This window comes from Indicator indicator, chromosome 2, assembly GCF_027791375.1.
Source record: "Indicator indicator isolate 239-I01 chromosome 2, UM_Iind_1.1, whole genome shotgun sequence".
NCBI classification, from domain to species: domain Eukaryota; kingdom Metazoa; phylum Chordata; class Aves; order Piciformes; family Indicatoridae; genus Indicator; species Indicator indicator.
The window spans coordinates 34,416,246-34,440,621 of record NC_072011.1 but is presented as its reverse complement, the minus strand read 5'-3'; positions in this window follow the sequence as shown (position 1 = coordinate 34,440,621).

The following is a 24,376-nucleotide window of genomic DNA, read 5'->3' as shown; positions in this document are numbered from 1 at the left end:
TCAGTCAGAGACAAATGCAAACTTTTCCATAATTCCTTAAATATCAAATACAGTATTTTTGTTTTCTCCACAAATTACTACTGCAGATCTCTCTTTCTTCCATATTAATTCAAAGTGCACCAGAAATACAGCATCTTTGCAGTGTGAGAACGAGGACAAAGACCTAGCCATAGAGTAATGTGTACACTTCTCAAACACTTCAGAGAACTTTGTTAATAACACTTCTGGTGGTATGCACAGATGTTACTTCCACTTGATCTTCCTTTGTGCCACCCTGAACCTGTGTCACTGCTACATTCCTTTTTCTCCTGGATGTTTCCACCTCTTGTTGCTTCTCCCATGTGCTGTCCTTGTCTCCCTTTACTCTGCCTTCTGTACATTTTTTAAATTCTCTTACCACCCTTCCCTCAAGGTAATTAAAAATCTAGAGAAAACAGTCATCTACTTCAGTGGCCATATTAAAAAAAAACACAACCAACTTAAAACCCAACAAACCAAAACCAACTAACCCAACCCAAACCAAACCACAAAAAAAACCCCCAAACATCATCATCAATTAAAAAAAACCCAAAACAAAACCAAAAAACCACAACCCAAAACCCAGCAGAAAATAACAGTCTTCTGGAACTTCATCTGAACCACACAGGTGTTCAACACCCCTGAGACAAGTCATTCGCAGTACAGCAGAAACTAAGTCAACAGATAGCCATAAGTGGCATGCACCTACGAAAGTATTGACTACATTGTAGATTGTAGTTACTAGATTAAAGTCATTTACTGAATTAAAGTAATTTGCATCTCAGTATTGAGGTTTGGGACACAAAAGGCCTTACTTCTTTCCCAGTATAGCAACTGTTTTCACACTTGCAAATCAATTCTTCCTTTACAGGTTTTGCCATGACTTTCTCATTGCTTAATGTGTATGAATTCCTACTAAGACACATCTTCTGGATCACAGAGGGCCAAAATGAAGCTCACAGCAAATTCACAGCATTGGATTTGACTTTCCTAAACTACAAATACATGGATTCTTGCAATTACCAATCTGTTTTTCCCCCTGTACTTCCCTCTGGCCATTCACTAAGTGGACAGATGGATGCTGCTCAATAGTTCACTTACCCTCTGTCATTACACCCATAGAACAGATTATGGGTACACAGTACTAATGAGACCCTCAGAACAAAGTATTAACCATCAGTCACCCTTGGAAACACATAGCAAATTAAAACTAATTTCATGTGTACACCACAGAATTGCAAATTGATTTTGACAGAACCAGAGTAAGATAAAAAGCCTGTTACAGAAAGCAGGAGGATCTGGATTTTATAATTAAATAAAACACAGATTCATGTTATAAAAAATAACCCAGCTTGGTGACTCAGCTACATCTCATGGGTACTGTTACGATGAATGAAGACGGCTGTTGGATCAGTACAGAGTTCTTACTCAGACACTCTCCAAAATCAAATTACAAGTCAAAACAATAGGGAAGTGCCTCAGAATAGCCTGTGGCCAGATGATTACAACCAACACTGAGGCATTTTGATTTCACTACATCCTTTTACATCTACCTACCACTTTTCTGCCCACCCTGAGGATGTCTAGTAGGCAAAAGGTCCTTTCATCTCCTGTTATCCTGAGTCTCTTGGATCAGACATCACTGGAAGTGTTCAAAGTCAGGTTGCATGTAGTTTGAGCAACTGGATATAGCTAAAGATGTCCCTGGACACAGCAGAGGGATTGGACTAGATGACCTTTAAAGTTCCCTTCCCACAAGAACCATTTTGTGCTTCTATGATCCATGGCAAATGTTGAGGCAGGTTGCAAGGAAATTCTCTGTACATCCATACATTGCCTGCATTTCAAAGATTTGGCTTTTCATACGACAAATACAAATCCAGTGTGCTCAACAGACTACTGAACTGAGCCAATAAACCCTCTGATTAGAAGCGTCACCAAGTAGATGTTATGATACACTTGTCACGAAATGGAAGGCAGAGTACAGTTACTACACTGAAAGCAACTAAATGTGCTTGAGAACATATCCTGCACCTCAGTACCTGCAAAAATTACACTGGTATGACTCCACCAAAATAAGACTATACCATGAGCCAGCAGTGTGCCCAGGTGGCCAAGAGAGCCAATGGCATCCTGGCCTGCATCAGGAATAGTGTGGCCAGCAGGAGCAGGGAGGTCATTGTACCCCTGTACACAGCACTGGTTAGGCCACACCTTGAGTACTGTGTCCAGTTCTGGGCCCCTCAGTTTAGGAAAGATGTTGAATTGCTGGAGCATGTCCAGAGAAGGGCAACGAGGCTGGTGAGAGGCCTTGAGCACAAGCCCTATGAGGAGAGGCTGAGGGAGCTGGGGTTGTTTAGCCTGGAGAAGAGGAGGCTCAGGGGAGACCTCATTGCTGTCTACAACTACCTGAAGGGAGGTTGTAGCCAGGAGGGGGTTGGTCTCTTCTCCCAGGCAACCAGCAGCAGAACAAGAGGACACAGTCTCAAGCTGCGCCAGGGGAGGTTTAGGCTGGAGGTGAGGAGAAAGTTCTTCACAGAAAGAGTGATCTGCCATTGGAATGTGCTGCCCAGGGAGGTGGTGGAGTCACCATCCCTGGAGGTGTTCAAGAGGGGATTGGACGTGGCACTTGGTGCCATGGTTTACATAGTCATGAGGTTTAGGGTGACAGGTTGGACTCGATGATCTTTGAGGTCTCTTCCAGCCTTCTTGATTCTATGATTCTATGAAATAGAGTAGAAACATAGATGACTATCTTTACAGTCAGGTAGCATTGTTACTTGTATTTCTTTTATGGAGCTACTGGTGGGTAATCTAAGATGAAAATTCTCTCTTTTCCATTATGGTAGCACAAATACTACTGGAGTCCTAGTAAGACTCATTTTAATAGGTTAATGGGACTTAAGTTGCTTGTATGCCTTACATTATCACTGTTCAAAAGAATATTTCATTGGAAAAGCATAGACTGAGTGGTCTGGAAAATTTGCTGGTTCTTCTGAGACATTTTAAACTATTTTCTCACTCTTTCTAAAGAGGAGGAAAAATTCTAGCACATCATTTTTCCTGAAGTTCAAAAGTATTAATGGTCATAACATACACAAAATGAGGGCTTCTTAAAGAAAAGAGAGCAATAAAATACCATTTACTTCAAAGATCATGTAATGCTTTAATTAGAACTCTTCCTCTGATCTGTTAAGTGATAGAATTGAGCTACATATCATTACAGAAATGAGTAATTCAAAACCTCCTACAGTTTTAGTATCAAAGCAGGAAATATAGGATTCCTTCACTTTCCCAGCACCACAGCCTGGAACAGGAAGACTTGAAATGAAACCTTCATTGTGTTCAATATAGGTTTTCCCAAATTACCTATTAGGAAATTATCTACCAGTATCTGTTTTAAGAATTGCAGCATGTTGTGATGAAGTGCGCACAACCAGAGCTGAAACAGTTACTAACATTTCAGCTTTCAAACACCAGTTGTAAGGGGAAAGAAAAATGGAGAGGGAACATAACAGTAAATTTCTCAACTTCTTTAAAAGCACTGAAAAAACATAGATTCCAAATATTTTCAACTACTGTTAATCTGTTCAGCATGTTTCTAATTAAACCGTCCCAGCAATCCAAAGCCTGCATGTGCTTGAAACAATTAGCACAAAAGATAAAATGATATGAAGACCAAAATATCAAACCACAAAATTACCAAATTTTCAGCTTCCTAGGACTCCTCATTTCTCTCCCAAGGCATGAACATTTCTCTTTCTTAAATCTTCCAGTTTCAAGGCATTCTTTCAACAGCTCATGATTTCAGAACAAAGTAGCACATTACTGGCCGTCTATTCCCTTCCTGCAACACTGTCCTTAAATTTATTTGGAGCCTAGGACATCAAAGGGAATTGACACTCCCTCAAACTAGCCGACTATGAATACACTATGAAAAATCTCATCTCTTCAAAAGCTTGTCCCACATGATGTATTTGGGTTTCTATTCAGCAGGATTTTATAGAAACTGCCTCACACTCACTCTTTAGCTTCTAGGGAAAAAAAAAAAAAAAAAAAAAGAGAAAAAAAAAAAAAAGAGGAAAAAAATAAAGACCCTTAGAAATGTTTTTTTGTCTCCAAGTGTTTGAATATAACTGTCTCCAAAGAGCAGTCAGAGGTTACACCAATACCAGTGAGTAGTGTGGCACACAACAGCTGGCACAATGCAGTGGAACAACTGGTGCTGAGTAGGGCATGTGCAAGCATCACAGGGCATCTGCTTCACACCATTCCCCCATTTCCTTTGGACCCACTCAACAGAGAGGAGCCCAGACTAGCCATTCTAGAAGCCTCCATTCCTATCCAGGAGCACACACACTCTCCACAAATACAAAGCAACAGCCTCTGAAATAAATGCTAAGAGGGAGCAGTTCTTGGAAACAGAACTTGTTTTAAGGCTGAAGACATTTTTTAGAGCTATGAATGGGGATGAACCTTCTCCACATAAACAAAAACCTCAGCCGCAAGCACTGACAGTAAGATGTCTGTGTGAGAGAGAAGTTTGGGCTTGGAGAATTTTAAAAGCAAGAGGAACTTTTTTCTGCCCCATCACACACACTTCCTCCCACCATGCTGACTTGCCATACAGCCTAATCTAAATAAGGCACAAGTCAACATTTACATCCCTGAGCACAAAGACCACACAATGCTTCAAACCAACTGCTTTCATTCCTGTTCTGCCAAAGAGAATGCTTACATGTCTAACGGAACACCCTCTACAGTGACTAATTCAATTATTTCTTATAAAATACATGTAAATAGCTCAATCTAGGTACATTATATGAAAAAGGAAGGATTTCCCCCCAACACAAACATATTTTCATGGTTCCCTCAGAGCTGCTCTTTATAATGGTAAAGCATTTTTTAAATCACAGTTTCAATGTTTAATGTGTTTCAAAAGTCTGCTTATCTGCATTAAAATATGTTTACACCAGATAAAGCTTTCCTCCTTTAAGACAAAAATTAAAAGCTAGAGGCAGTAACCCTAATTCCCTAAGCTCCAGGGAGATACACTAAATTTTCTTCTCAAACAAAAACACCTCAAATGAAAGCACTCTACCTATTAAAAGGTTGGTGATGGCATGCAATGTAAGTAGTAGAAAGCTTTGTCTTGTACTACTTTGCACATTTAACAACACTCCATAAGCATTAATTCTCAAAAGAAATGCATAAAGAATTCTTCTAGAAAATTAATAGAGAATTTCTAATACAGGTAAGGAAAATTACAAGGGAGATGCAAAAAATCACTGTATCATGACAGAAAAAAAAAGTCTGAACGCAAACTCTGACTTAAAATCCATCCACTACACCAGCCCTGACTTACTGCTCAGCAACGAGTGCTTAACCCCCTGAGGCTCTGCACCCACCAGCCTCAGGACCAGCACAGCACAGCTGCTTGATGTGATCTGCTAAAGGTATCCAGGAGAGAGTAAGGAAGCCTAAATAAAAGGAAGGTGTGTGCACTGGGAAACAGCCAAAGGTAACTGTGCATCCTTGATATGGAGAGTTTCCCCAGTAATTCATTACCAGACTCAAGTGAGAGCTTGTAAAAAAATTGTTCCCAGAGTGCCTGTTGTCGGTACAAGTTCAGTTCCACACAACAAAACAGAAGTTCTGTCTCAGGGCTTCAGCAAGGCTTGAAAGAAATGAGGGCACATTGCTTCCAGTGACTGGATTTAAAGCATGACGCAGGGCACTAGAAAACATGATCGATAATGTAAACAAAAAAAATGAGTGACATTAACTCAGTTTCTTTTCTGGCCCAAAATGAGGGAGATCAGACTCATAGATGTGAATTTGCTCCACCAGGTTAATTTTGGCACTCTGGGTGATTCTCTCAAGAAATTACTTATTCTCACTGTATGTGCAGTTCTCAAAACAGAACAAGTATCTAAAATTACATAGTTAAATAGATCACCCTCACCTGCCTTGGTCAACCCAACCTTCTAAACTCATTAACAACCAGATTGAGGGGCCAAGTGATTAGCTTGTATGTGGGTCGTTTTTTTTTTTAATTAGAAAAAACCACTCAGCCTTGTCATCCCAGTGACAGCCTTTAGCACGGACACGATATGCAAGGTGGTTTGTATTCAAGTAAGTTGGACAGTAAGTTACTTCACTAAAATTCACAGAGATCACCACCAACAGGTTTAAAAATCAAAATCAGCTAGGACAGGGACAGGGGAGTCTAAAATGTTTTCCAGAAGGGGTGGAGAAAGTTCCTCTGGTTCAGCTGAAATCAAGTGAGGATATTGCTACAACCTGAGAATTTGTATGATTTCTACACTCCCTCCTGACTTCAATGCATGAATGATCCTCATGTTCACTTAGGATGCAAATACGGATATATGTACAACAGGACATTTTATTGATTATTGCATTGTTTTTCAATTTGCAGGAAGATGTCAGAATGAAACCTGGATCTGTGGAAGCTGCCAAAAAGTCTGTCCTACTTTTCTAGAAGAGATCTTGTTCTGTGCTCGTTATTTTGATCCTCCAAAAGTCGTATTTGAGCATAAGTGATGTACTGGTGGAAAAGTATGCAAGACATCAACAAGGTTGACTGTTAACATTAAATTACTTTAACAATTTATTTACTTTCTAATCAAAACTCCACTGTTCAGCTCAACTAGAACTTTTAAAGCTGCACTATTTCTCCCTGATGTTCAGACCTTGGATAACTATCTAGTCTCTCAGCATTTTATGTGCTGTGTTAATTTTCTCTAAGGTGTTCTGCATAGTTGCAGGCCAGTGTTTCTTAAGTAGCATTAAGAACCTACCTCAGGCATACAATATATATCTCAGTGTTCAGAAACCATGCAAGTAGATGATGGCCTTCTCAGTCTCTTTAATTTTCTGCATGATTATCCCTATAAGAAATTATTAGCATGATCCAGCATTTTATTGACTCTTTGGTGCATTTATTTCAGGATTGGAGATGTAATACTTGAATAGTCCAATGCTGTAATTCATTGTCATTGCCTAGAGTGAAAATTTTGGTGACTTATTTCTCACGACAGCCACACCCAGGAGGATGGACAGCAAACTCAAAGAGAAAAGATGAGTTTGCTTAGGTAGTTCTGAGATTAGCTTCACCGCATGACAGGTCAATATATTTTTCTTTTATTACAAGTATTTTTGGTGCATATTACCAGTGCAATGCAGAAAATATTAGCGAGTTTCAGACATTACTTTTGCAAGACCAGAAAGTAGCTACTAAGCTGCTGACTGGGATCCCTGTTACTGCAGACACTGTATTACTCAAGATTTATTAACATGGTCAAGATGGTAACTGTCTTTTGAATACTACTTTCAAAGTTTCTTGCAGCAGACAAATCAAACTGCGTATGTAACTGGTAAGAACTGAATAAACCCTAATAAAATGCTGATATGATGCAAAATAAATTCAGCTAAAAATCTAATGCTTAACTCCCAAGGAAGTAATAAAATAAATCCACAATAATACAATAGGCCATGCTTTAAAAGAAAAAACACCTTTTTTTTTTTTTTTTTACTAAAAACTAACTCACATAAATTATTCCAAGAGAGATCCAGGACTGTTGTGCCTGGATGTCTGAATAAATGGTCACAGAGACTGTTTGATCTTTCCAGGATACTCCCTTCTATAATTACATTACAATAAAAATATCTGTACTGTCTGGCACAGCTCTCCAACTACCCAGAGAGATAAATTAAAGTCAGGGATGGCATGCAGCTGAAAGTCAGCTTGGGTTTTACAGACTGTAGAGAAGTATCCAGGCTCCACTGGAACACTTACAAGGTATCTGGATTAATAGTATAGACACCAGAAATCAATTCATGACCTCAGTGACAGAAAGGCCAAGGCCACAAAGACGAAGGGGCTATAAGGCAGCTCCTTTTAAAATGATGATGTTTCTGAAAGATAGAGATGGTACTTGTCTGTCTGGCCCATACTTTTCATCTCTGGCATTCCAGAGAGAGCCTGCTGAAGATCAGAGAAAGCCTTGGGAAAAAAAATAGATACACATAAATAAACACAAAATGGAATAGAAAAACTGGCATGGAAGAGAGCATTTGCTTTCTAATATCATGTTAAAAAGCTGGAGCAGAGATACTGAACAAGAGTTAAAAGACAAAAATCTTTTAAGTTTGTGGCTGCCAGATTACCTCTGATTGATGAAGAGGATTGCAGCAGAGGTGAGAGATGAGAAAAGGATGGAAGAACAAATAATTTCTACCAGTCAGCCCAACTCTTTGGAGGTAGGAAGGTCAAAGAGCAACTTTTCTGCTATGAGAATGTGAAGAGCAGGCTTACAGACTTCCCTATGACCCTGCCTTTATTTGTTGTAGCTCCTTGCCCTCTCCTGGATACCAGCACATTGTATCAAGCAGCTGTGGAAGGCTGCTCCTGTGTGAAGGGATCCCCAGGGGCATTGGGTGAGTGAGCCAGCATATGGCTGCCCAAGGCTGGTGGCTTCAGAGCTTCAGGAGGTGAAGTGCTAGTGACTGGGCTGAAAACCAGGGCTGGAAGAATGAATTTTCAGGCAGCATTTATATCCAGACTTCCTGGTTGTCCTGGGATGGTGATTTTGTATCTCTCTCATAGTGTCCCTTGCTCTATAGTAGAAATGGTCTATTAAGTTCCTCCAACTTTTCTATTTAGAATTATTTTTATGGAGTTGTGTTACTATCTATATCAGTATGCAAGGACAGGGACTTTTCATCTGTAGGAGTTTCACTGAGATGAATATTCTTTCTCCTCCTCGCTTTTTTCAATTGTACCCAAGCATATGGGCACTCTCCTCTACATTTTCCAGAACAGAAGTGCTCCTGCAGTTAGTTTCCAGGTTTCAAGTGTCCTCTATAGAGCCTCACTGCTGTAACTCTCTGACTTGTATGAGACTTGAGCCATCTTCTACATTGCTTGACATGAATGGAAATTCTGTCATTATGTGATTCTGCAAAAATTCAGGCTGAAGCTGGAATCCTGGCATACCTCCTTCCAGGCAACAACAGCAACAGCTTTCCAAGTCTCAATTATTCTTCACCAAGAAATTAGGATGGTTTTCTGCTGTATGCCCAAGCTCCTCAGTATCTCATTTAAGTGTGATGTATGCACTCAGCTCTATGCAATGTGAATGTATCACAGTACCACAGTATCACAGTATACCAGAGGCTGGAAGGGACCTCAAGAGATCATTGGGTCCAGCCGCCCTGCCAAAGCAGGATCACTTAGATTAGTCTGCACAGGAATGCATCCAGGTGAGTTTTGAAAGTCTCCAGAGAAGGAGACTCCACAACCAACCTGGGGAGCCTGTTCCAGTGCTCTGTCACCCTCACTGTAAAGAAGTTTCTCCTCATGTTGAGGTGAAATCTTCTATGTTCAAGCTTGAACCCATTGTTCCTTGTCTTATTACTGTGAATCACCAAAAAGAGCCTGGCCCCCTCCACTTGACACCCACCCTTCAGATATTTATACACATTGATGAGATTCCCCTCTCAGTCTTCTCAAGACTAAACAGTCCCAGGGATCTCAGTCTTTCTTCATAGGGGAGATGCTCAAGTCCCCTAATCATCCTTGTGGCTCTCCATTGGATTCTCTCCAGCAGGTCTCTTGAACTGGGGAGCCCAAAGCTGGATGCAGTATTCCAGGTCTGCTCTCAGCAGGGCAGAGTAGAGAGGTAGAAGAACTTCCCTAGACCTGCTGGACACACCCTTCTTGATGCATCCCAGGATCCCATTGGCTCTCTTGGCCACAAGGGCACATTGCTGTTCCATGGAGAACTTGCTGTCCACCAGCACTCCAAGGTCTTTCTCTGTGGAACTGCTTTCCAGCAGGGCAGCCCCTAACCTGTACTGGTGCCTGTTGTTATTTCTCCCCAGATGTATGACCTTGTACTTGTCCTTATTAAACTTCATGAGGTTTGCCTGCACCCAGCTCTCCAGCCTGTCCAGGTCATGTTGGATGGCTGCACAGCCTGAGGGGTGTTAGCCAACCCCCCCAGTTTTGTATCAACAGGGAACTTGCTGAGGGTACTCTCAATCCCCTCATCCAGGCTGTTGATAAAGATATATATGTATATACACATCTACGATCAACTAAGGTAACAATCATGCACAGAATTAAAAGCTCTGAATTCTTTGATCTTAAGCAAGTCTGAAAGTTTCCATAATGCTTAGTCACAGGCAATATATTATCCTGATCCCAGCTGCAGACTGCAAGATTCTCATTAAGATGGCATGCCATGAAAAGGCTTTATAAACATTCACCACTTCATCATAAAACCACAAAAAGCTGTGGAAAACAGAGGAAACTTTCAGTGCCACTACTTAATGTTGTCAGTGTCTTTTGTGCTGTGTAGAAAAGTACTGTAAAGTTTTTTTGGGGGTTGGTTTTACTTTTGGTTTAGATTTTAGCACTATTTTATTGAACAAAAGGAAAAACTTAACATTCTTATAACACCCACATCACAAGCACTGGAACAAATAGTCTCTTTATCAAGTGTTTGTATTTAGTCAGACTCTCAGACTTTACTGAAGTATCTTGTCACAATCGCATCTCTAGTATCACTCCAAATCTCAGATAAGATTTCTCTTTTCTGTTGCATATCCATTTCTCTTTTCCCTCTGGAGGTGAGGACATTACCCAGAACCACTGTGAGGAAAAAGCAACAGGCTTATAGCCGTCACTGAACACACAACAACTGTAACCTGCTGAAGCCCTCTGATGCAGAAAAACAAATTTCTGCAAATTTTACTATAAAGCTAGGCTACTGCAACTGCTTTCTGCCAACACTCCTGCATGGGTGATTATCAAGGGGACCCTTGCTCATGCCATTGCAGAACAGGTACCTAAAATTATTCTACGTGCAGGAGACAGCTCATGATGTGATTTGCTGGGAAAATTAAAAAGAACATTGTTCCCAAAGCACCCAGAGTCATTAGTAGATTCTGAGCTGTCTTTCTAGTGCAGACAAAAGGGGACTTTGGCTATAACCATGCATTTAGGTGGCCACATAGTATAATAATCTGCTCCTACACAACTCTGCCCCATGGCCACCAAGGAAGGATGTCCCTTGGAAGCAGCCCTCTTCCTTCTGAGGGACAGGCCTTTCCCTGAGGTCAGTCCTGTCCTCCCTGGGCTCAGCACACTGCTGTGCTATCACCAGAGAAACCCCAGAGACACATCACATGATTCAGCAAGATGCTTTCATAAGCATCATCCCCTACGATTTGACAGAGTAGATTGAAACATGTACAAACAAATGGAAGGATTTAGCACAATTTAAAGGAAAACCAGAGAAGAGACAAATGTGACATGAGCTAATCGACCAGAAACACAAACTGCTTTCTGACATTATTTTTCTGTGGTTGTTGAGCTCCTTCACAGGGAGCTCAGTGGTAAACACATCCGAAGCCTGTCATTATGATCCATAAAAAGAAGGCAATTGGCAAACCTCCTAATCAGTCTTTTGTAGGATTACTTATATTCAAAAACATTAGCTTATTCTTAACAATATATCCTGTAATGGTAATAAACATTGACTTTTTAAATCATCAACTTCAATACAAAAGAAAAAGCTTATAATTTCCTTATATTATGTAAAACTGCAGTCCTATGTATCCTAAAATAACTTGTATAATTCAGTAAGAAATAAATATATTTTAGTAGCATGGTACTACAGTGAGTTACAACAGCTAGTGACAGTGAGCAATTTTTGACTATTGGCAGCAATAATGCACTTAAAGCCATACTACTAGTGATTAGAGAGCTCAGTTCTACATAGTCGTATTTTATTGCAATCTTGAAATGCATCACTTAGCACAATTCATGGTATTCTGCAAAGATTTTCCTGTTCAGAAAGCTCTTAATCTCCATCATAATTAAGTAAGATGAAACTGTTTCCCAACACCCTCTGAAAATCACAAGCATTGCTTTCTAGCAAGGCAGTAGTGTACTACTTCCAGATTTTAATCAAAGCAACAGTACTTGCTACTACAAGTGAAGGAAACCTGTTTATTTAAGCTACAATTTTGCTTTTCAAATCTTAAAGGGGCATTTTTATTCTCTTATCTCAGATCTCTGATCTGGTGCTTGTATTTCTGCATTCTCCATCTCACAAGTTTCAATATACTCCATAGGCAGAAGCTGACTTGTCTGTCTGCCTCCTCCTGGAAGTGCTGGAGGAATCTGGCATCACCACAGGGGAACGAGGAGGTTGAGTGATGGCAGAAGCCAGGGAGGGTGGGAGGCCCCACACACCCAAACCGAGTGACTGAGGCTCAGAGCACAGTCTAGTCAAACTATGAAGTTAGCCCTGATTTAAACAGTGTAGACTAAAGAAGGTACCTCCAGAGCTCCTTTCCACTATAAGGTAACCTCTAGGGTTTTTTGTGTGTTTAGGTTTTTGTTGTTGATGTCATTGGGCTTAGTTTTGTTGGGGGGTTTTGTGTTGTTGTTTTTTGTTTGTTGTGGTTTTTTTCCCCCCTGAAAAGTGCAACTGTCTGAGCACAACATCATTATCTCTTTATGGTTTCTGCATACTTCAATGCCAACTTCTCCTTATACTGAGTATAATACTGTTTTAGGCCTATTTAATTATTATCTTAACAGCATACAGGAAGGTCTCCCTAGACACAGGAATGTGTTTCTCTGTTATGTCCTACCCTGGAGATTTTGGCAAGCACAAAAATCATGTATATCCATCAAGCAGCATAACATCCAACACCTTTTTTGGACCTTTTACCTGTTTTAGATTTTCACCCATTTTTCTTCATCCTTCACTTTATTGGAATCCTTACAAGAAAAGTTTTCTCACAAGATCACTGGAATTGATACTAATTTTTCTTTTTTTCATCAATTCAGTGAAAAAAATAATAAAATAATTGTAGAGAGAAGGCATTTGATCTCAAAAAAAATAAGAGGGAGAAAAAGGCAAGTAACTGTGGAGAAGTAGGTATGATTGGCAAGTACAAAATGTTACAGAGGACACAAAAAAGCACAAAAGGTGGTTTAACACTTGTTATTTTACTCCCTAAAACATCTGAACAAAAGAGGCAAATAACATGCTCCATTTATTTTCTTTCACCATAAGCATTTTAGCAGAAGCTAGCATATGTATTTCTAGAAAGACAATTAAACCTGCTTAGAAATAACAGGCTGCAGCAGGTAGGAGAATAAAAGATTGTTCAGCAACTTCACACTATCTCACAGGCAGCAGTACTACCCACAATCTATCAACTGCAGTAGCCAAGGCAAATTTAAGAAACCAAAACGTTCAACCACATCGAAGTTCACTTGAGAACTGAACTGTAATTGATCAAGTGGGAAAATATCCCCCTACACATAACAAAAACCAGCTGTGATTCTTATACAGAGAACCCATTGCAAACACTCTGAATTGCTAGATTTTTATTCAGTTTTTTGGTTGAGTTATTTTGAAAAATCTCCAGAACACCAGACATTCAGCTGTGGCCCTCTGCTATGCAGCATTCAGCAACTCCAAGCCCCAGGCATGCCCCATTTCCAGTAACTTTCTTATACATTTTAGTTTTTATATTTGTAAGCTTTACTAGTTCCACACTCTCCTTTTATTTCCATTCTACACCTGTAATTTCATATTCTGTTACCAAGTCAAGAGAGTCCCCTCCAGAGTTTTATTCCATGTTTTATTGACCCAGTACAGACAATTCATGAATTTTGCTTGTTTATTATTTCAGATGTTCCCCCAAGATTCTTGAGCACTGGAGCTAACTTTTCACCCATTTGGATTTGACACAGAGCAGCACTGGCAAGCATAAGAAATTAACTCTGGAAACCAAAAGTTTAAAAAAAGGCTCTTCAGTATGCTACATATCTGTAAAAGAAAGTAGTTGATCGAAAAAGAAACAAACAAAACAAAAGAAGAAAAAAAGAAAAAAGAAGAAAGAAGAAAGAAGGAAGAAGAAGGAGGAGGAGGAAGAAGAAGGAGGAAGAGGAAGAAGAAGGAGGAAGAGGAAGAAGGAAGAGGAGGAGGAAGAAGAGGGAGGAGAAAGGAGGAGGAGGAAGGGAAAAAACATAAAAAAGAATAAAGAAAAAAAAAAAGAAAACAAATACGAAACAAAAACAAAAATAAAAAAACAGACAAGAGCAGACCAGACAACTAAGCAATAGAACCAGCCACCCAGAGCACAGTGATCAGAAAACAAAACTTAACCATATACCAGTTAACATAGAATCATAGAATCACTTTGGTTAGAAAAGACAATTAAGATTATCAAGTCTAACTGTTAAGCCAGGATTGCCAAATTCCCCACTAAAATGTGTCCCTCAGCATAACATGTAGACATCTTTTAAATACCTCCAAGGACGTTGACTCAACCACCTCCCTCGGCAGCATATTCCAAAGCCTCACAACCCTTTTGGTGGAGAAATTTTTCCTAACATCCAACTTGGTGCAACTTGAGGCAATTTCCTCTTGTATTACGCCTCCTTGTTACCTGGGAGAAGAGACTGACATCCACTTTGCTACAAGCTTCTGTCATGTAGTTGTAGAGAGTGATAAGGTCTCGCCTCACCCTCCTTTTCTCCAGGTTAAACAACCTTAATTCCCTTAGCCACTAAGAGCTAGGGCCTTCTAGAGCCTTCACCAGCTTCACAGACCTTCTTTGGATATGCTCCAGAACCTGAATGCCTGCGAGGGGCTCAAAACTGAACATAGTACTCAGTGTGGTCTAACTAGTGCTTACTACAGAGGGACAATCACTTCCCTACTCCTGCTGGACACACTGTTTCCAATACATATGCTACTGTATATATAAAACCATTTTTTATTGTCACCCTTCCCCTTTCTTATCTTCTGTCTCCAGGTATTTTACCCATGGGAAAATAACCAATTTTTATTCAAATTAAAGTCATTAAAAATAAACAAAACAAAACTCCTTTAATTAGTCCTCGAACTAATTTCCCCATAGAAGTTGATAGAAAAATACAATAGGCATAAAATTTCATGTTTAAGTCTTAGTTACTGAATAACTCTTACCAAAATGCATGCCTGAACTGTGTCACACTTTATGTCACTATTATCATGGAAAAATCCCCACATGAACAGCTGTAAAGGATGAGCCCTAAATAACTGTACTGTGAGCCCAGACAACAATAAAATGGTGCCAGAGAGAAGAATAAAATGGAAGCTATGAGGAAGGGTCTAGTATCATATCTCTTAACTTGCCAGTTTCTAGAAAAGTACTGACCAAAGGAATGAAAAAGTACTGATGTCTCAACCACTCCAGGAACTGCAGCCTCTAAATAGGGGCACATGTAAGTCTATAAGGAGACTCTCTCTACACCAAACACCCCCATCAACAGGTCCAATGCTGGATCAAGGACTGGTGACCTCTCTTCCTCTTTTTCTCTTTTCTTCCTTCCTGTCCCTATGTCTTTCCTTTAAGTGATGCGAGGCCTACCTTGCTTTCCCATAAAAGCCACATAACTTAGGTAGATAAAATTGTGGGTGTGCTTACAGAATATTTCTTCTATACCTATCTCCCAGTAAAGCTGATGTTTACGTATGGACCTATTTCACCTTAATCCACACCAAGGGATTTGTGAATCTAAGTCATTCTCCCCACCCTACAGGTGGGACATCACAGCTGATTTGCTGGTAAGGATCTTCTAATGGGAATAAAAGACAGAGAATAGAGACTTCCTACCTGCCTCTCTTCTTCTTCAGCAGCAATAAATACTCTATATGCAGATTAAACCACAAATTCCATTCATTTGATATTAGTGTGAAGGTGTTTAAAGCCCTTATAATGGGAAAGAAGGTTAAGTTAATGCTATCTTTGATAACGTGTAAAAAGACACGAGTAGTGTTTAACAGGACAAATTCGTACACAGTGATGAAAAAACTAACTGACCAACTCATTAGCCACAAAAAAGCATCTCATTTGACAACTTGAAAAAGTATTATGCAGCAGACATTGCTTATTTTCCACTTCTATTTCCTAGGATCCTGATCTACCCTCCATGAAGCAAGGCACTTTCAGAATCCTCACAGTACTGTGACACTTCCTATAGAATTAATCCTGATTTATCCTGGGCTAGAGAGTACTATACAATAGAGCAGCGAGCACTTAGGACTCAGTCCTGAAGCATGTTGAGTGCTCTGGCCCTTGGCCATCAGAGCACTTAGGCACATGCTTTATTTTAAACACATGAGCTGTTCTGCTGAAATTCAGAAAGTCACAGTGTAGAAAGAGCTAGATTATGCCCCAAAACTGAAGCTGTATTAAAAATAGAAGCAAAGTACAATTTAAAAGACAATTGTTTCAATGGGTCAGGTAAATCCATCCTTAGCAGACAAGTTGTTCTAGAGCACATTAATAGGGTCAGAGAGGTCTCTCAGCCCACTCATGGCTCAGGTATACTCCTAGATGGGCCAAGCATGAGAAAATTATTTCACAGAAAGTACTGTGAGAATTCAAAGCAAAGTTCAGCAAGAACATTCCATGCCATCAAAGTGGGGGAAAAAAAGGTAGAAACTAAAACCTGAGGGATGTCCTCAATTCTCATCTGATGGGCAGGGTTCGGTGCTATGAAGGACATGTGAACACTTCACAAAGTCATTCAAGCTTACACTGCCTTTTAACAACTACTCAGGTCTGGCAGTCCTTTCTGACAGTGACATAAACAATAGAACTGTATGAATTATTTCCCTATTTCAGTGTTAAAATTACACTCTGTCAAGTTGCAAACAAAGAAGAAAAGCTGAATACAGAATAAATAGCAGAATACAGAAAATTTCTGTACATTCAGTGTTTCTAGGATAGGATTTAAAAATACATTAAATAATGACAATTTTTACTTGTGTCTCTAAGTATTAACATACCTTTCAGATGAGAAAAATGAAACTACTATTATATCCTATCATTGTAATCAGATATTCTGAAATGTGAATTGTCCAATGCACTAATTTTACTGAAAAACAGATCTGTTTTTAATGCCAAGATTACAAATTAATATTAGTGTATTTTATACCTCTTGCTCAAATACATCTGAAACCATTCAAATTTTTTTTGTTACATACTCTAATCTGTCTCTTGGATGGCAACTTCTGCACTGGTTATCAGCTTAAAAGTAATAAATTACTCCCTCCCTTCAAGAACTATTGTATAAATGTCACAGCTCTGTATAGCAGTGCTAGTATATCTTACCACCACTAAACCATGTTCCTCAGCACTGCATTTTTTTTAAGTACTTCCAGAGGTGGTAATCCAACCACTTCTTTGGGCAGCATATTCCAATGCTTTTGGTGAAGAAATTTTTCATAGGGTCTAATCTAAATCTCCCCTGCCAGAACCTGAGACTGTTTCCTCTCATCCTATCACTTGTTACTTGGGAAAAAAGATCTGCAGTCACCTCTTTACAGCCCTTTCCAGGTAGTTGTAAAGAGCAATAAGCTCTCCCCTCAGCCTCCTTTTCTCCAGGCTAAACAACCCCAGTTCTCTCAGCCACTCCTCCTATGACTTTTTCCCCAGACCCTTCACCAGCTTCACTGCCCTTCCTTGGATATGTGCCAGCACCTCGACATCTGTATTGTAGAGAAGGGCTCAAAACTGAACATTGTATTGCAGGTGTGGCCTCACCAGTGCTGAATAGAGGGGCACAATCGCTTGCTTACTCCTACTGGCCACACTGTTTCTGACGTAAGGAGCATGCTGTTAGCCTTCCTGATCACTCAAGCACACTGCTGACTCCTATTCAGCCAGCCATTGACCAGCTTTGGGAAAAGGGGCAGGTGAACCAGGAAGCATTCAAGGGTATTGTAAGGTCATGTAGAAAGAAAATTAGAGATGTGAAAGCTCAGTTAGAACTTAATCTGGTCAATTCTGCCAAGGATAATAAAAAGTGTTTTTATAAATACATTAATAACAAAAGGAGGGCCAGGGAAAATCTCCATTCCTCATTGGATGTAGGGGAAACATAGTAACGGAACATAAGGAAAAGGATGAGGCACTTAACAGCTTCTTTTCCTGTCCTTAACAAAAAGATTGGGATGGGGAGCAGCATATCCCTCCTGTAATCCAGGAGGAATTAGTTAGAACTTAAGTGGCACAACAGGTCACTAACAAGTCAATGGGTCTGAATGGGATTCCTCCTAGGATCCTTAGGGAGCTGGCACAAGAGCTGGCTAAGCTGCTCTCCATCATTTATCACTGGTCCTGGCTAACTGGGGAGGTCCCAGATGATTCAAGGTTGGCCAGTGTGATGCCCATCCACAAGAAGGGCTGGAAGGAGGATCCAGAGAACTGTAGGCCTGTCAGCCTGACCTCAGTGCCTGGCAAGGCTATGGAGCAGCTCATCCTGAGTGCAATCAAGCAGCATGTACAAGACAACCAGGGGATCAAGCCCAGACAACATGGGTTTTGGAAAGGAATGTCCTGCCTAACCAATCTAATCTCATTCTACTTCTGGGTGACCTGCCTGGTAGACAAAGGGAGGGCTGTGGATGTGGTCTGCCTTTGACACAGTCTCCTACAGCATCCTCCAGGAGAAGCTGGCAGCCCATGGCTTGGACAGATGCACCCTTTACTGGGTTAAAAACTGGCTGGATGACCAAGCACAGAGTGTGGTTGTGAATGGTGTAGCATCCAGTTGGTGTCCATTGATCAGTGGTGTCCTCCAGGGATCAGTACTGGACCCAGTTCGATGTCTTTGCTGATGACTTGGAGGAGGGGATTGAGTCTACCATTAGTAAATTCACGGATGATATCAACTGGGGGGAGTGTCAGCCTACTAGAAGGTAGGAAGACACTTCAGAGAGACCTGGACAGGCTGGGTCCATGGACTGAGGTTTAACAAGGCCAAGTGCAGGGTCCTATGCTTTGGCCACAATAACCCCATGCAGTGCTACAGACTGGGGGATGAGTGGCTGAAGAGCTGCCTGGCACAGTGGGACCTGGGAGTGCTGGTTGACAATCAGCTGAACATGAGCCAGCAGTGTGCCCAGGTGGCACAGAAGGCCGATGGCATCTTGGCCTGTATCAGGAATAGTGTGGCCAGCAGGACTGGGGATGTAATTCTGCCCCTGTACTTGGCACTGGTGAGGCCTCACCTTGAGTACTGTGTGCAGTTCGGGGCCCCTCACTTCAAGAAAGGTATTGATGTACTGGAGTGGGTCCAGAAGAGAGCAATGAGACTGGTGAGGGGGCTGGAGGGAAAGTCTTACGAGGAGAGGCTGAGGGAGCTGGGGTTTAGCCTGGAGAGAAGGAAACTCAGGGGGGTCGTTATTCCATTCTACAACTATCTGAAGGGAAGTGATAGTAATGTGGGGATCAGGGTCTTCTCCCAGCAACTTGTGAGATGAGAAGGCATGGCCTGAAGCTGCATCAGGGGAGGTTTCAGTTGGGTGTTAGGAGGCACTTCCTCATGGAAAGGGTAATTAGACACTGGAATGGACTGCCCAGGGAGGTGGTGGGATCACCGTCCTGGAGGTGTTTAAGGAATGACTGGATGTGGCACTTAGTGACATGGTCTAGCCAGTGTGGTGGTGTTAGGTCATAGGCTGGACTTGATGATCTCAGAGGTCTATTCAAGCCTCAATAATTCTGTGATTCGCTGAATACTCCCAGGGCCTTTCCTGCTGGGCACCTTTCCAGCCACTCTTCTCTAAGCCTGTAGCTTTTTCTGGGGTTGTGTGGACCAGGAGCAGGACCTGTGGAACCTTATACCACTAGCCTCAGCCCATCGATCCACCCTGTCCAGATCTGTCTGTAGAGCCTTCCTATCCTCATGCAGATGAGCAGTCCTGCTCCATGTGGTGTCATCTGCAAACTTAATGAGGATAAGATCTGCAGTGCCTTACCTGCTGCAAAAGAAAGAACCTCAAAGGAACCTCGAGACATAAAAGCACTGCCTCCAGATGTGAGAAAGAACACAGCAAAGGCAGAGGGAATAATTTGTTAGTGCCCCATCAGGATGAAAGAAAAGCTAATGAGTAAATTAATGAATTGCCTTTATGAATTGCACTCAGCTGGCAGTCTCATGCTACAGAGAAATTATCATTTGCCATGGCTGTAGGAGTGCTTAAGAGTTCAGAAAGCTGACAAATCTTGAAGTGGGTGAACATAGATTTCAGGTTAAAAATGAGTCTTGAACGTTCCAGAGCTTGAGAAAGAACTAAAGGGAATGAGGAGGGGAGAAATTAAACAAAAAGAACAGTCAAAAAATAGAAAGATAACAATTTCATCAGTGATGATCAATTTAATACATTTCTCATATTCATTATATATGAGAGCCGCTGCATAATTGAAATGCCCTAGTGACTAAGAGCTTCCATCCTAAAGTACATTTATACATAGATTATACCATTTGATCTTGTATAAAATTTACTCTTCTGTTTAATGAGGGTTGGTCTTCATTGTTATCTTTCAAGGCTAGTAACAGCAAAACAAACAAACAAACAAAATCAACACACCAAAACAAACAAAAACACCACTGACAAAACCCCAAATAACAAAACCAGCACCTCAATAAAAGCCAAAACTGTCTGAAAAGCAACTGGTGGCAGCAAAGAAATCAGTAATCACTTTTGAATCCATAAGTAACTCCACCAGTAAACAGTGGGGAAAACACATCCTGCAGTCTGTTTCACAAGGAAGAAACAAATGCAGTAGTGACTGAAAAGGCCTGTATAAAAGAGACACAGATAAAGCAGACACTCATCCAAGCCATCAGAGCTTAGTCATGCCACTGTAAACCTCACCTGCACATCAGTTTAATCATTAGTTTGCCAAACTGCTATATACCAACAGCAAACAAAACCTGAGCCCAATAATAACTTACAAAGAATACTTTAAGTAACAACTCTATTGTTACCACCAAAAATTTTGCCCCTTTCCTACTGACCAGGGAAGGCTCTGAATGAACTGAGGAGTAAGGGATAAAAGCAATCATGTATTCTTGGCAAACAGGGAGCTGCACTGCAAAGCAGTGCCAAGTCTGGACAATGTCCCCTCTGCACTACACCTGCCAGTGCCTGGAAGACACATCCCAGACATGCCATGCAAAATGCCAAGTTACAAATCATGCCTTCAAAGCACCTTTTAACTGCTACACTGGCATTGTACAGCTCAGGATTGGTTTGCCACCCTGCTGGGTTGCTGGGTAACACTGCTGTACCCACCACTGCAGACCAGGATCAGATTTTGGACAGGCACACACCAGCAGACAGGAGATCCCAACCTGTTAAGAAGAGTAAGGAGACGGCGGGCTGAGAAAGATAACCAATCATGTCAGCAGAATAGCCAATGCTTTCATCTTGATAGTGCTGGGACTGGCAGAGATTTGAATTCATAGAATCATAGAACTATTAGGGTCGGACAGGACCTTAAGGATCATCTAGTTCCAACCCCCCTGCCATGGGCAGGGACTCCTCACACTAGATCAGGTTGCTCAGAGCCACATCCAGCCTGCCCTTAAAAACCTCCAGGGATGGGGCTTCTACCACTGCCCTGGGCAATCTGTTCCAGTGTCTCTCCACCCTCATGGTGAAGAATTTTTTCCTAACATCCAATCTGAATCTACCAATTTCTAATTTTGTTCCATTCCCCCTAGTCCTATCATTACCTAAACGACATCCTAAAAAGTCCCTCCGCAGCTTTCTTGTAGGCCCCCTTCAGATACTGGAAGGCCACAAGAAGGTCTCCTCAGAGCCTTCTCTTCTCCAGACTGAATAGCCCCAACTCTCTCAGTCTGTCCTCATAGGAGAGGTGCTCCAGCTCTCTGATCATTCTCGTGGCCCTCCTCTCGACACATTCCAGCACCTCCAGATCCTTCTTGTAACAGGGGCTCCAGAACTGGATGCAGTACTCCAGGTGGGCTCTCACCAAAGCAGAGCAGAGGGAGAGAATTATTTCCCTCGACTTGCTGGCTATGCTTCTCTTGATGCAGCCCAGGATGTGATTGGCTTTCTGGGCTGCAAATGCACACTGCTGGCTCATGTTGTGCTTCTCATCCACCAGAAACCCCAAGTCCTTTTCTTCAGGGCTGCTCTCAAGACAGTCACTGTCCAGTGCTTGGGATTGCTCGACCCAGATGCAGGACGTTGAACTTGGTCTTGTTGAACCTCATGAGGTTGGCTTGTGCCCACCTCTTCAGCCTGTCAAGGTCCCTCTGGATGCCATCCCTTTGCCATAGTATGTACGCCACACCACACAGCTTGGTGTCATTGGCAAACTTGCTGAGGGTGCACTCAATGCCACTGTCCATGTCACCAGGAAAGATGTTAAACAAGACTGGTCCCAGTACTGATCCCTGAGGGACTCCACTTGTCACTGGCCTCCACTTGGACATGGACCCATTAACAGTCATTCTTATACCACTGGTCTCAGCCCATCAATCCATCCTGTCCAGATCTCTCTGTAGAGCCTTCCTACCCTCATGCAGATCAGCATTCCTGCTCTACTTGGTGTCATCTGCAAACTTAATGAGATTAAGATCTGCAGTGCATAGAGGCATTTAGCTGTGCTGGCCATGTCACCCTCTTAGGTGAATACCCTTTGATTCCCTTGGGGTGTTTCAGTGCTTGTCTTGCCTCAGGGCAACAAGTTGAGAGCCCTTGATAGCACTCCATCCCTCTGCCTCTGGTGAGCTCTCCCAATGTTTGTCACAGGCAAGCATGAGATTAACAACCCCTTCCCCCTCTGAATCTAGTTTAAAGCCCCATCAATGAGCCCTGCCAACTTCTGCACTAGAATCCTTTTCCCCCTCTGGGACAGGTGCATCCCATTGGTTGCAGATACAAGCAAATGCCTTATCTTCTGCTACTTTTCCAATTCTTTTTGCAAGCAATATGAGAAGAGTTAATTGCCAGAAATAAAGGTTACATCTAAACCAATTTTCAACTGATCGAGACAGTTCAAAACACCTTACTAAGGTTAATAAATGCTCTCCTGACCTTCTTAGATCATTTTCCTAGATCAGACTAGACATGGTTCAAAAGTCAAATTGTAAAGAACATATTTACAGACTTTTATAAAGAAGAAACCAAATAGCTGCATGATTTAAAGTATCTGCATGTTACACTTGATCTAAATTTAATGAATTGATTGTAAGTTTGATATACTGCCAGTTTCTCCCCTGTTTAACAAAGCCCTGAAAATCACTACTAGTCATAATCAGTCCACATATGTTTACTTTTCAAATTAAAGAGAATGATAAAATCTCCATGTTGAAGCACCAAAACTGGACACATATACCACCATCTGGGCCAGATTAAGCAAGCAGAGTTAGTCAAAGCAGTTAGCACATTTGAACAAGTAGAATATGAAACAGAGATCAAGTATGTGTGTATATATATATATATATGTATCTATCTATATATATACATATAGTAGAGTCAACTGCTTTGATTATATTTTGCGTGACCCACTAGATGTGTCTAGAAGATACTCACTACAGGAAAAGAAAAAAGAGAGCTCAGACCGCTAATTAATACTGCTAATACCCTAACTTGCCACTTACTGCCACTGATGACAGTTCTCCAACATAGCTAGTAAATTGTTTTTAATTTTGTCCTGTCCCTCATAAAGAAAACACCACAGTGACAAAACCTCCTTGACCTATTTTCTAAGGTAGACATTTCCTAAGACGCATCCGCCATTCTGAGAGGCTAGTAGCAAAACCCCTGAACAGTAAAAAATTTCTCACTTCCAAACAAAAGGGTTTTAGTTTCAAACTACATATGTACTTCTTTCTCTCTTTGCATTGCCTCTCTATCTCTCACCCCCTCCCCCACTGCCATTATTCCTGATCTCTGCTCTATTTTATTTATACTTCCAATATGTGCTAGAGCAGGCAAACCAATTTTCTTCCTGGATTTTGAATTTTAATTGATCCATTTAATTCATAATTAGAGGACAAACTCCACAACTGCACTAAGAACATAGACAATGTTAGTATATTACTCAAAATAGTGAATGATAAGACATGATTTTCCTCAGATCTCAGGGACCTGCACAACTTGTAAAAGCAAATGAGCTCTGACAAATTTTCTGGGGATATCACAAAAGCGAAGTAACCTCCTGGAAAAGTCTACTTCTCTAACTTGTAAAAGCAATTTCTCAGTTAAACTGGGTGGAACATGAAGACCCACACCATAACAGCTTTTTTTTTTTTTTTTTAATTGGAATAACCCAAAATTTCCCTTTGGGAAAAGCAACAGAGTTTAAAATCAATGTCTTGGAAAAGCAGCATGGATTTAGCCACTAGAGGGGAAAAAAAGTATTAACAGAATTTAACCTTATTTTCAGATGCTGGAAAAAGTTAACTTGAGTTTTTAAAATCTCACAAAAC